Source organism: Melanerpes formicivorus, unplaced genomic scaffold, assembly GCF_026170545.1.
Source record: "Melanerpes formicivorus ecotype bairdi unplaced genomic scaffold, bMelFor1.0.p_v2 SCAF_16, whole genome shotgun sequence".
Lineage (NCBI taxonomy): Eukaryota > Metazoa > Chordata > Aves > Piciformes > Picidae > Melanerpes > Melanerpes formicivorus.
Genome location: NW_027142368.1, coordinates 16794873 through 16805935, shown reverse-complemented (window position 1 = coordinate 16805935; position 11063 = coordinate 16794873). Strand labels below are relative to the sequence as shown.

The 11063-nt window shown below is 54.0% G+C and overlaps 1 protein-coding gene across 3 annotated transcripts in view; it reads left to right on the top strand.

Annotated features, from left to right (window-relative positions):
* The first annotated feature begins 3000 nt into the window (after positions 1–3000).
* The window catches only part of SHANK2 (SH3 and multiple ankyrin repeat domains 2), a 294358-nt gene continuing 286295 nt past the window's right edge, over positions 3001–11063 (top strand). For all 3 annotated transcript variants that reach the window (XM_068148423.1, XM_068148424.1, XM_068148422.1), the window contains exons 1-2: positions 3001–3091; positions 8897–9016. The gene's annotated coding sequence lies outside the window, so the exon portion shown is untranslated. The remainder of the gene's footprint in view (positions 3092–8896; positions 9017–11063) is intronic.

The window sequence follows — 11063 nt, the reverse complement described above, 5'->3', positions numbered from 1 at the left end:
CCTTTGCTGCCAATAAGAAGCATGGGGCTCATCCCACACAACCCTCTCAGGCTTCAGCCAGTCACTTCTCCAGCCTAAAGTGAAGAAGGGCCAGGAGCACCCATGGAAGGCAGCTCCCCAAGGCTGCAGTTGTGACATTTCCATGAGGTCTAGAGACTTGCTCCTGCTGTGCTTCCCTTCAGCAGGAAGGATAGCTTCTTGCAGGCAAGATTTCCTGGTATCATGTCCCAGCTTTCCAAGTTCTTTCCAAGGCGTGTAGTTGGGAGTAGCTTCTTTGACCCAGATTTCTTCTCTCTCACTCAGCTGAAGGCCATCATAATTTCATTTCATTTTATTTTAGAGGGAGAATGCAAAAAGCAGACACTGGAAGTGCATTTAGTTGCAGCTAAAGCTCTGCCAGCTGAGGTTTTAGACCTCACAGCTGAAAGACTGGGGGACAGAAATTCCTTTGTGCTTTCCTGTGGCCTCCATCAGTATGAAGGACGCCCAGCTTCCCTTGCACCTTAGCCATGACCAAGAGAGGGCAATTTGATTGCACTTTGGGACTTTCTGTTTGCAATTTGTTAGCAGGTGGTGGGGAGATGCCAGCAGAAATGCAGAATGATGCAGTTCCTGCAGAGCAGCTCCCAGTTACTGCCCCTGATGAAAGCAGCTTCCACTTGCACTTCGGGCACGCTGCTCACTGGATTCCCATGCTGAGTTACTGCAGCATTAAAAGGAAGGAAACACTTCTCACTGGTGGTTTGGGTTTGGGGTTTTTCTTTTGTTGCTGTTTTGGAGGGTTTTTAATTGTGAAAGATGCTGTAGATGGAGTTTTTCTACTTAGCACTGCTGTCCTATTTTCCCATGATATCCCCCGGGGACCTAACATGAGTTTAAGTAAGTCCATTTTTTTCTCGACTGACAGAACAAATGTTCAGATGCTTGAAAATTTAAAGAGCACAATGCAGGGGTGGGTGAAGCAGCTTAGACGAGGACGTTCCCACCGCAGCCCAAGCACCTTCCTTTTGTTTGTTTGTTTGCTTGCTTGTTTGCTTGCTCAGCTTGCTTCTGGGCTGGGTTTGTTTGCTTTTAATTTCCTTTAACAACGTTACACTGTGAGTCCCGAGCAGTTCCAAACATCCTTCATGCTGCCTGAGAGGAAAGGCCTCTGTGTATCACCAAGGGCTGGCACCCAGCGTGGAGAGCGATGTCTGAACCCCGCCGGTGCCTGCGCTCTGTGTGCCCGGCACCTCTGGCGTGAGAACTGCTTCCACGGCATGCCGGGCAACCCTCATTAATATTTATGAGGCAACGAAGTCGCTCCATTTGTGTTAAGGAATATTCTCCTTTCCAAGGGCGTTTGGTGTTTAAAAAGAGCCATTTGAGAGCTACCCGAGTAAAAAGCTTTGTGACTCCACAGAGCAGTTCAGAGAGCCCAGAACTGCATTGCTAACGCTAATGACATTTGGTCTTCTGTTTACTTTGAAAGGGCTTCTACAGGGGGGAAAACACCAATGCTTCTCACCCTGTTGGGGTTAAGCCAGTGTGGCATTGTGCCTAAAGGCTGACTCCTTCAAGGGGTCTATCATCCATGGTTTTGTGTGTGGTAGCTTGATATTCAGGCTGTGGCATTACTGATTTGAAGCTGCTGTCGTTTAGGGTCAAAGAGGCAGCGATTTTAGACCAGTGTTTTACCAAGCACTGGGCCTAACTTTGTTGCATCCACCAAGGACTCACACAACGGCTCTCGTGTCCCCCAACCCTTTCAGTGCCTTAGCGGTGATCCTGGACTGAAATGAGTGTTGGAGCTTCAGCCCGTGCCAGGACAAACTGGGGTACGTTAGGGGTTACCTCTCGAGCTGTAGCTGCCCCCTGGCTGCAGGTGTGTGATGCCTGGGAGGATGAGGAGAAACGGGAGCAGCACTTGCACGGCTGGAGTGCAGGAGACCAGCACGTCCCATACACTGCCTGAGTGCCTCCCTCTGCCTGTCCACGTCTCACAGAATCACAGCATAGTTTTAGCTGAAAGAGATCTTTAAGATCACCAACTCCAGCCCAGCACTGACCAGGTCACCACTAAACCCTGTCCCTCAGCACTACAGCTGCAGGGCTTTGAAATCCATCCAGAGATGAGGACTCCAGCACTGCCCGCGGCAGCCTCCTCCGGGGCTTGACCACTCTTTCAGGTGAGAAATTGTTCCTCACGTCCAAGCTAAACCTCCCCTGGGTGCAACCTCAGGCTGATTCCTCTTGTCCTGTTGCTTGTGTCTTGGGAGAAGAGCCCAGTCCCCGCTTCACTCCAACTTTCTCTCAGGGAGCTGTAGAGAGCAAAGAGGTCTCCCCTCAGCCCCTTCTTCTCCAGTGCAAACAATCCCAGCTCTCTCAGCTGCTCCTCATTAGCCCTGTTCTCCAGACCCTTCCCCAGCCTCGCGGTCCTGCCCTGCACCTGCTCCAGCCCCGCGCTCTCCTCCACGCAGGATGAATTTCCCCTGAGCTTCAGCTTTCTGCTCCCCGCGCCCGCCCCACGCTTGGGTCTGCTCATGGGCTGCGCCTGACACCTTCCGTTCCTGTAGGAGACCCTGTAGGTGCCAGGGGAAGTTTCGCGTCGGCTGCGATACTCAGCCCAGCTGGCTGCCGAGTCTGCCGCTGCGTGCTTCTGCGACTCGGGGCTCCCGGCAGAGTCTCTCGGCTGGCTGCCTCCGACCCGTCGAGCCGTGTTGGGCTGCATCCTCTCAGCGCTGTCAGGGGCCGAAGCGGAGACGGGAGGGAGGAAGAACAAAACCAAAGCAAAGCAGAGAAGCCGAAGGAACTCGGACATGCAGGGAGCGGAGGTGGCTGAGCTGCCGGACAGCTCTCCGGACCCCGGCGATTGAGCCAGCCCCAGCGAAAATGCAAGTATCCCGCAGCGGCAAGCGGGGCCGGGCCAGGCCGGACGGGGAGGAGGGAGCGGCCTGAGTGCGGGGGGCGGCCCCCCGGTCCGGCCCCCCCCTTCCCCTCCCGCCTGCCTGCACCGGTGCCGCCGAGCCCGGGCGGCGGTGGCAGCAGGCGGGTGCGAGGGGAACGCTGCTCTCCCTGCCCTTTCACCGCTTTCCGCCCCGTCCCGCCGCAGGTAGGCACGGCCGGGGGGTGCGTGTGGGGGGTGCGTGTGGGGGCTGCGGGGGCCATGGGGTATCGCCCTGCTGGAGGCGGTTCCCGGGGATCGGTTCTGCCCCATCCGGATGTGGGTGGCTGCCCCCCTTGCCCGGGGGCGAGGGGTGTTGGAGGGGATGTTCAGCGAGGGAACCCCCTGGAAAGCCGCGGAGCTGCCCCCAGGCAGCTTGGCTCTGCCCGTCCGCACCTGCACTTTGGCGGTGGAGTTGCGCTCGCTCGGCGGGGCGGGCGGCGGCGGCCGGCAGCCGGGGACGGCGGCGGGCAGGGGCGGGAGCTGATGGGCACCGTCCTGCCTTCGCTGCCGGCAGGGGCTGCGGGGAGCGGGCAAGCGGCACGTCTGGGGCTGCCAGGGTGGGGAGGAGGGGGCCATGCGGCCGTGAGGAGGGGGGCAGGGGGTGGGCGCGGCGCGGGCTGGCCAGGCCAGGTGCGGGCAGGTGGACCCGGCGCTGAGTAGCAGGGGCTGGAGGGGGTACGAGCGAGCGCCGCCGCCTTGCACGGGATGGTAGAAATGAGCAAAAGGGGCGTGTGGGAGGGCTGGGGGTCTGCTCAGTCCTCGCTTGACGTAGGGCGATCTTCCCCTCGCGCTGTTTGTGTGCCTGGGAGCGGCAGGGAGGGGAGCAGCAGGATAAGGTAAGAGAGGGGGAAAGGATCGGAGTATGAATAAAGTGCTTCCTGAGGGCTCCGTGGAGTAGTGGAAGCAGTGGGAAATTCAGTTAGCTGCCGCTGAGCTGCTGGCATGCTGCTGAAACATCTCTGTAACCGGCCCTGGTCTTCAGCGTGGAAATCACAAAGTATCCCTGCAAGCAGCACGTCAGTGAGGTTATTGCTCTGAAAGGTTTTACATTCTTTGAGTTTTTTCTCTCCTTTTTTAGCTCTTCCTTGTCTCCTTTCCTGTGGTCTTGGCTCTGTTAAACTCTCTGCATCACCTGCCTTGTTGAAGGGAGGCTTTGTCAGGGTGGAAGGAGGGGAAAAAAGCCCTCAAAAACAAGTGGTATCTTTGTTTAAAGCTATTTGTGGATCAAGGTGGTGACTTCACCGTGAAATGGCTTGGCTCTTCTTTGCTTATATTAAAAACACAATAACACATTAAAATAATCAAAGTCTGGGGAGGTAACTAGGCTGAAATGTAATTCAGCAGGGTGAGACTTTAATGTAGCTTTTACAGTGCCTCATCTCTCTTGTGAATAGAAATATAATTAGTGGAAGGCCTTTGTGGGTTTTGTTAGGCAGCTTTTCTTTTGGTGTTTTATTTGAAGGAGGACTTCAGGGCAGAGCTGAGAACTGGTAATGCTTTTTACATCATTCCCACGCTCTTCCTGAGGTCTGCAGCTGTATCTTTAGGTGCCTTGTGTTTGTTGTGGCATGCTATGTTGTTTCACAGGAGGTTGTGGGCTGGTGAGTGGCTTAGATGTCCCGTGGACCTGCCTGAACTCAACTTGTGATTGCCTGTGGTTGTGAAGAATGAGAATCAATAACAGCACTGTCCCCCCAGTCTCTTGTAATGCACCTGCATCACCTAGCACAGCATGGCCTTAACCTGCTTGTCCTTGTGGAACAAACCACAGAGCACTCAGCACTGCTGTACCTGAGGGAGGACCTTGGTGAAGCAGCAGTGGCTGTTGCCTGGTCTGCCTGGAGCGTGGCCTTTCAGCTCAGCAAGGTGCTAATCAGCACCTCCTGTCTGCAGGGAGAAACTGGGAGCGCTTCCACATCCACTGGCTTGGATATAACAGCAAGAGAGGTTGAGTTCAAGTATGGAGCCACTCTTCCCAGGTTTCTGTTCTGTTTAGAAGCTGCAGCTCCCAGTGGTGCACTGCTGGCTGTTAAATCTCTGGGTCTGCTGCTGGATACATCTGGGAGAGTTTCCTGGCCTGGCTATGGATGTGAGTGGAGGTCTTCAGCAGCTCTGAAATGCAGTGAGCTTTGAAGAGACCACCTACATGCATTTCAGAGCTTCAAGGCACTGAAGTCCCAGTTGGCCTCCTGGGGACAGGAGTGGGGGGTGAGCAGGCTAGCCAGATCCTGGTCAGGAGAAGCACTCCTGCTCTTGTAGAAGGAGACAAAAGGGCTGAAAAGGTCCTTGCTGAGTAGAGGCAACGCTTTTCCCTGCCCTGGATTTGGTGGCACATACCTACCCCAGGTGTAAACACCACCCAAGCATCTGCAGTGGTTGTCTGCAGCACCTCCAAGCCACAGTGCAGCTTTGGTATTTTGTCTCTGGTTTGATGCTTTGGAAGAATTAAGTTGAAAAAAGCAGCAGCTGAATTTCGGGAGCCAGGCTTGCAGGCTGGCCAAGCACAGCGTTGTTTCTGCTCACCTTTTCCAGGTGCTTTGCTGTGAGCTAGAATGAAAAGCCCTGAAGGGGCAGCTGAGAGTCAGGGCCATCTGAGAAACCCTCTGCATCGATTCTGGCTGGGTCTTTTGAGAGCTCCTGTTTTATCCCCGAGCACTCGTGTGTCCCCCTGCTGCTAGGTCCAGAAAAACAGCTTTTAATTTCTGCAGGTTGATTATCCCCTGCCTCCATCCCAGCTTGTCTCTTTCCCCCCACACTTGTGCTTCTGTGTCTCTCAGCTGAGGTTATTCAAGCTTTTTGTTTTCCTTTAGCATACAAATGTCTCAGATGCTGTGACCCCTGGGGTACTTCTCAGCCCCCCACTCCGAAATAGCCCTGGCTCTCTTTCTCTGCAGGCTGCTCGAACCTGGCAGCCACAGGCACTTTCTGAGTACTTTGCATCCCAGAAGTAGTCCTCCTCCACCTTGCACTGCGTCCCTGGAGCAGGACCTGGTCCTGCAGCAGCTTTAGCCCTTTCAGATGTGCCTGTGAGCTACCCAGCATGAGAGGAAGGCGGAGGGCTGGGAGGCGTGGTGCTCCATCTCCAGAGCAGCCAAGAGCAGTCCAAAGAAGAGGAACTGAATTATGCAAGAGACTCCCAGGGCCTGATCAGATTTCATTCTTAAGTTTCATTGGCAGACTTCAGTTTCCCTGCTTCATGAGGGCAGGCTGCTAGGTTGGGAGGTTTGGTGGCTGGTTGCTGTTCTAGGGGAGCCCCTCAGAGCCCTAGCCCCACCTGGGGCTTCCAGCAAGCTAGCTTCCCATTAATTAAAGCATGTGCACCTTAGCTAGGGTGAGCTCTGTGCTGAGGGTGGTGGAGACAAGTTGTCTCTAGCCTTTTAACACTTGGGTTTGAGCTTTGCTCCTTCCTTCTGTGTTATTCATATCTCCTGCATATGTGAAAAGCCTTTGCTGAGACCTACAGGAGGATGGTTGCTCTATTTTCTAGCTTCTCAATCTTGTCCTAATCAAAAATGTAAATGCATGCATAATGATTTGCATGCCATTACCTTCAGAAAAACACAGTCATGCTAAAATCAGCGGGGCTTGGAATCTCATCTCCCTGCCTGCTCTGGAAGAAGCACCTGGAATTCACAAGCCAAGACCTCTGGGAAGGCAAACTCCTCTCAGCAGTGCAGTTTGCTTTCTGCAGTTGTCAGTGCAGCCAGGGCCCAGCAATGCTTCTGAAACACAGTGCTGGGCACTTTTTAGTTCATTGTTTTCTTCTGGCCAGGTTCTTCCTTCACTCTGCACCTTTCCATAAACCCCTCCCTGGCTCTTTCATGTAAAAGTGAAGAGTCTTGCCGTGGCATAGACTTGCACTCCACTTGCCAGCACTCATCTTGTTGGGAGCACATGTGAACAGCTGACACATTCAGGGAAGTACCTGTTCCTGTGCACAGGAACCTGCAGATGCTGAGAAGTGCAGGGAGGCTAGGAGAAAACAGTGCTGTTGGGGGGGAGAGTGTGGCTGAGCCTGCATTTCAGTTTGCCTGGCACCGAGCTTTGTGTCTGGACTGAAAGGTCAGGCTGTGAGTCTCTGCGTGGAGCAGTCAGTAGGCAAGGATACGACCCAGGCTCTTTGCCAGCAGTTGACACAAGTGTCTTTGCTTGGTGGCAGAGATGCTGAGAGGGAAGAAATCTTGGGCTCTTGCTTGGCTGTGGAGGTGATTGTTGCTGACATCTCTGAGAGTGTGCATTTGTCACAGGTGCTCTAGCTTTCAGAACAAGCAGATGAGATGTAGTCCACGTTAAAACCCTGGGCTCTGAAATAAGCCCCTGGTGTGCATCATCTGCCTGGAGCTCAGCTCTTGCTCTGATAGGCTGCCCTCAAGCTGGTGAGCCTGCCAGCCAGCAGAGAGGGTTGCCTTGGATCAGATGCCATGGGCTGGAAGGGCTATCCCTACCTGAAAGCTTTCCCAGCCTGTGAAACCAGGACTCTCCCCAGTGCTGCAAACACTGCTTGCTGCTGGCGTGCAGCGTGCTGCTGGCTGGAGAGGCACATGCTGGAGCCCTCAGGAGCACACACAGGGTGCTGCTGCTGCTGATGATCCAAGGCAGCAGCTTTTACCTGGCTTTTTGCCTTCAGGGAGGAGGGGAAGTAGGTGTACCACATGCAAATGAAGACTGAGTTGTAAATGGTGAGAGAAGGCATAAGGCAGGCTGTGGACCAGAGTGAAGTTCCAATTGCATTTGAAGCAGCATGTTGATTTTCTGTGCTGTGGCACTCTGGGCATGCAGCTCTGGCTGCTGTCTGAGCTGTGGCAGCTGTGCTCTGTGCTCAACATAATTTCTCACAGGTTTCTGCATTAGAAATAAACAGAGTATGATCTCTCACTTAAAAATCCCCCCCCCAAAGCCCCCAACCACCCTCCTTTCTGTTCTTTTTGGAACCAGCTGAGTTTTTAGACCTCAGCTAGGCCACTGTGTCCTCCTGGTGGGGAGCAGCACATGGGAGCAGTGCACCCAGCATGGCACTCCAGCATTTCTCCCCCTTCTTGTGTAGGGGTCTCTGGTAGCACTTGGGGAAGAGTCCATTGTGCTGTGAGGATCTCAGAGCTCTGCATGGTTGAGCAATAGGATGCTTAATGAGGGGATGCTGAGTGATGCAGGAAGTGTTGTGCCAGCACCTTCTCAGGGGCACCAGAGACCATCCCTTCACAATTACATAAACCAGGCCAGTGGCTGCTCTGCATCCCCAGGGCCAAAGGGCACAGCATGGCTCCTTCCCACGTACCTGAGCCTGGTTGCTCTGCAGAACAGAGCAGCAGTGACCAGCCTGGCTGCTGGGAATGGAGCCTGGGGTCTCTGAGCAGCTGGGTTGTGACCCTTCTCTGCCTCTCTGCGATCTGGGGTGAGCAGACAAGATCCATGCTGGTGAGAGGGCAGGCAGCTGAGCCACATCAACAATCCCTGGCTCATTTTGTTTGCTGGCAGAGCTGTAGCTGTGGTGTTCAGGACCTGTGACATCCTTCTTCTGAAGCTGTTGCTGCACATGGAGGGAGTTGCTGGATAAAGCTGATTGAAACCATTGCATTGCTGTGTTTGGCTTCTAGCAGTCTCTGGTTTAGGTTTTGGGGCCACCGTTGTGCTTAGCCCCAGCTCAGAGCCACAGTGCACACAAGCTGCTGGCTTCATTACCTTGTGCTGACAAAATATTAGCAGAGCAAAACCTGAGAGCTGTGATGAGGATGCAGTTGTTATGGAAATACAGTGGTGGAGCTAACATTCAGCTACACACAGAGGGAATGAACTCTGAGTGAAGGTGGGGAGTGCTCTGGTGACTCTTTGTCTTGAGAAGGGAAGATCTGAGCAGCTTCCAGGAGGAAGGCTGGGCACTGCTCACCATTGTCTTCTCAGATGAGCCTGAAACCTGCTTGGGAGGTCAACAAGGCCCAGAAATGTAACCCTTGTCCCCTTTCTCACTTGCAGCCCTGTTACATCTGCTTGGATCCCTCAGAAAGCCCAAGCCCAGCAGGAGGGAGGAGTGGTCTGCAGGGTCACCTCGGGGGTGCCAGCCACGGTGCAAATGACTTGGCTCTAGGACATGAGGTGAGGTCACACAGTGGGGAGAGGCTTCCTGGGGGAGGGAAGAGCCATCTCAAGGCTGACACTAAATATCCCTCCTGGGCTTGTGCCCCACACCTGAGGCTGCTGGTGTTTCTGTTTCCTTTCCCTCAGCTCTAAGTCTGAGATCCTCCAGTGCTGTCCTCTGTAGTTGCAACTTAGGCTGCACCTTGAATCTTGGATTCAGTTTTGGGCACCTGGCTCCAAGGAGGACATTGAGGGGCTGGAGCAGGTCTAGAGCAGGGCAACAGAGTTAGTGAAGGGTCTGGAGAATGGGGCTGGTGAGGAACAGCTGAGGGACCTGCAGGTGTTTGGAGAGGAGGAGGCTGAGAGGCTCTCTACAACTCCCTGAAAGGAGGCTGGAGCCAGGGTCAGTCTCTTCTCCCAAGGAACAATCAACAGGATAAGAGGAGATGGCCTCAGGTTCACCAGTGGATGTTTAAGTTGGACATGAGGAACAATTTCTTCCCTGAAATGGTTGAAAAGGCCTGGCCCAGGCTGCCCAGGGCAGTGGCAGAGTCCCCATCACTGGAGGGGGTTTCAGAGCCTGGAGATGTGGTGCTGAGGGACATGGTTTTGTGGTGACCTGGCAGTGCTGGGGTGATCTGAAAGGTCTCTTCCAACCAAAATGGTTGTGTGTGAGGGCTGAGTGCTGCTGGCAGAGGGGCAGCCATCACACTCCTCTGCAGTCTGACCTTGGCTCTGAGGTTTCCTGCAGCTGCCATTGCTGCTGCCAGTCACTGTGTGCCACCCTGAACGTCTGTCCTCTGTGTGCCAGCTGACCAGCCTGCAGCTGCAGCCTTATCTGTGCTCTGAACATGCCACCAGCACTGCCTGTACAGCTGAACTGAACCTTCCATGCTTCTATCTGATGAAGAAGCTTCAGAGGAGAGAAAAAAACAACTCTTTTTTTCCCCCCCTATTTTTTCCTTTCAAGTGCTCCTGCTGTGTGAAGCAGCAGAGCCTGCTGCACCTTGCCATCAGCACAGTGTTTACCTGAGAGCAAAGCTTCCCTCTAAACAAATATTGGGAAATGTTATCAGGAAAGAGCCTGGCATTCAACAATCTCTGCTTTTCACTCTGGCCTTGGTGCCTTTGCAGGCAGGTTTGGGAAGTTTTGTGTTTGGTTGTGGCTTTGTGTGTGTGTGAGTGTGGATGCTCCTCACTCAGCTGGGAAATGGAGGTGCAGAATAAAGCAACCTGAAAGTTTTAGACTTCAAACCCTGTGGAAAAAAAAACGTTTGAGGAGCAGAAGTGTTTATTTTATGTGCTTTGAGATCCTCAGCTGGTGTCAGCAGCTCTGCTGAAGCCAGCCAGCTCTGCCACCTCAGAGCTGCCTGCAAAATCCCACATGCTGGTGCAGGGAGCAGCCACTGTGAAGCAGCCTTTGAATGCCACATGGAAGAGAAGATGCCAAGGTCTCTGAAGACCTGCCCCAAAAAATAGCCCAGGGTAGGGTCTGGCATGGATGGAGCAGTTCAGCAGCGTCCTCCAGCTCCCAGCAGCAGACTTTCAGCAGGAAATGGCTGCTGACTCTTTGGCTGCAATTTCTCCAGGCTAAGGAGTTTGCTTCTGTGGCAGATCAGTGCCCAGCCCCAAGTGCCATGCACAGGAGGGTGGTCAGGATGTTCACATGCATTGACACCCAAGCCCCAGCTCTCCTGCTCAGCAGCAGCAGCAGGAGGTGTTTTGCTGGACGCACACCTAGCCCTTTCCAGGGGGTGGTGTAAATTCCTGCCCTGCTTTTGGGATGTGGAGGACTGTCTGGCAATGGGGACACACCTTTAATCCAGGCTTTCTGAAACAGGACAGAGTGTGGCAAGGTCCTGGCAGCCTCTCTGAGTTGTGATGCTTGCAGAAGAGTCACTGAACCAGCTCAGAAGTGTTCTGGGTGCACTGAGCAGTTGTTCAGCCAGATGAGCACCAGCAGGATTGTCTCTGCTCCCTGGGTGCAGCTGCTCAGAGGTAGATGGAGAGAGTGTTGGTATTGTCACTCCTGGAAGCATATAAAACTCAGTGGAAGGCTTGAAAG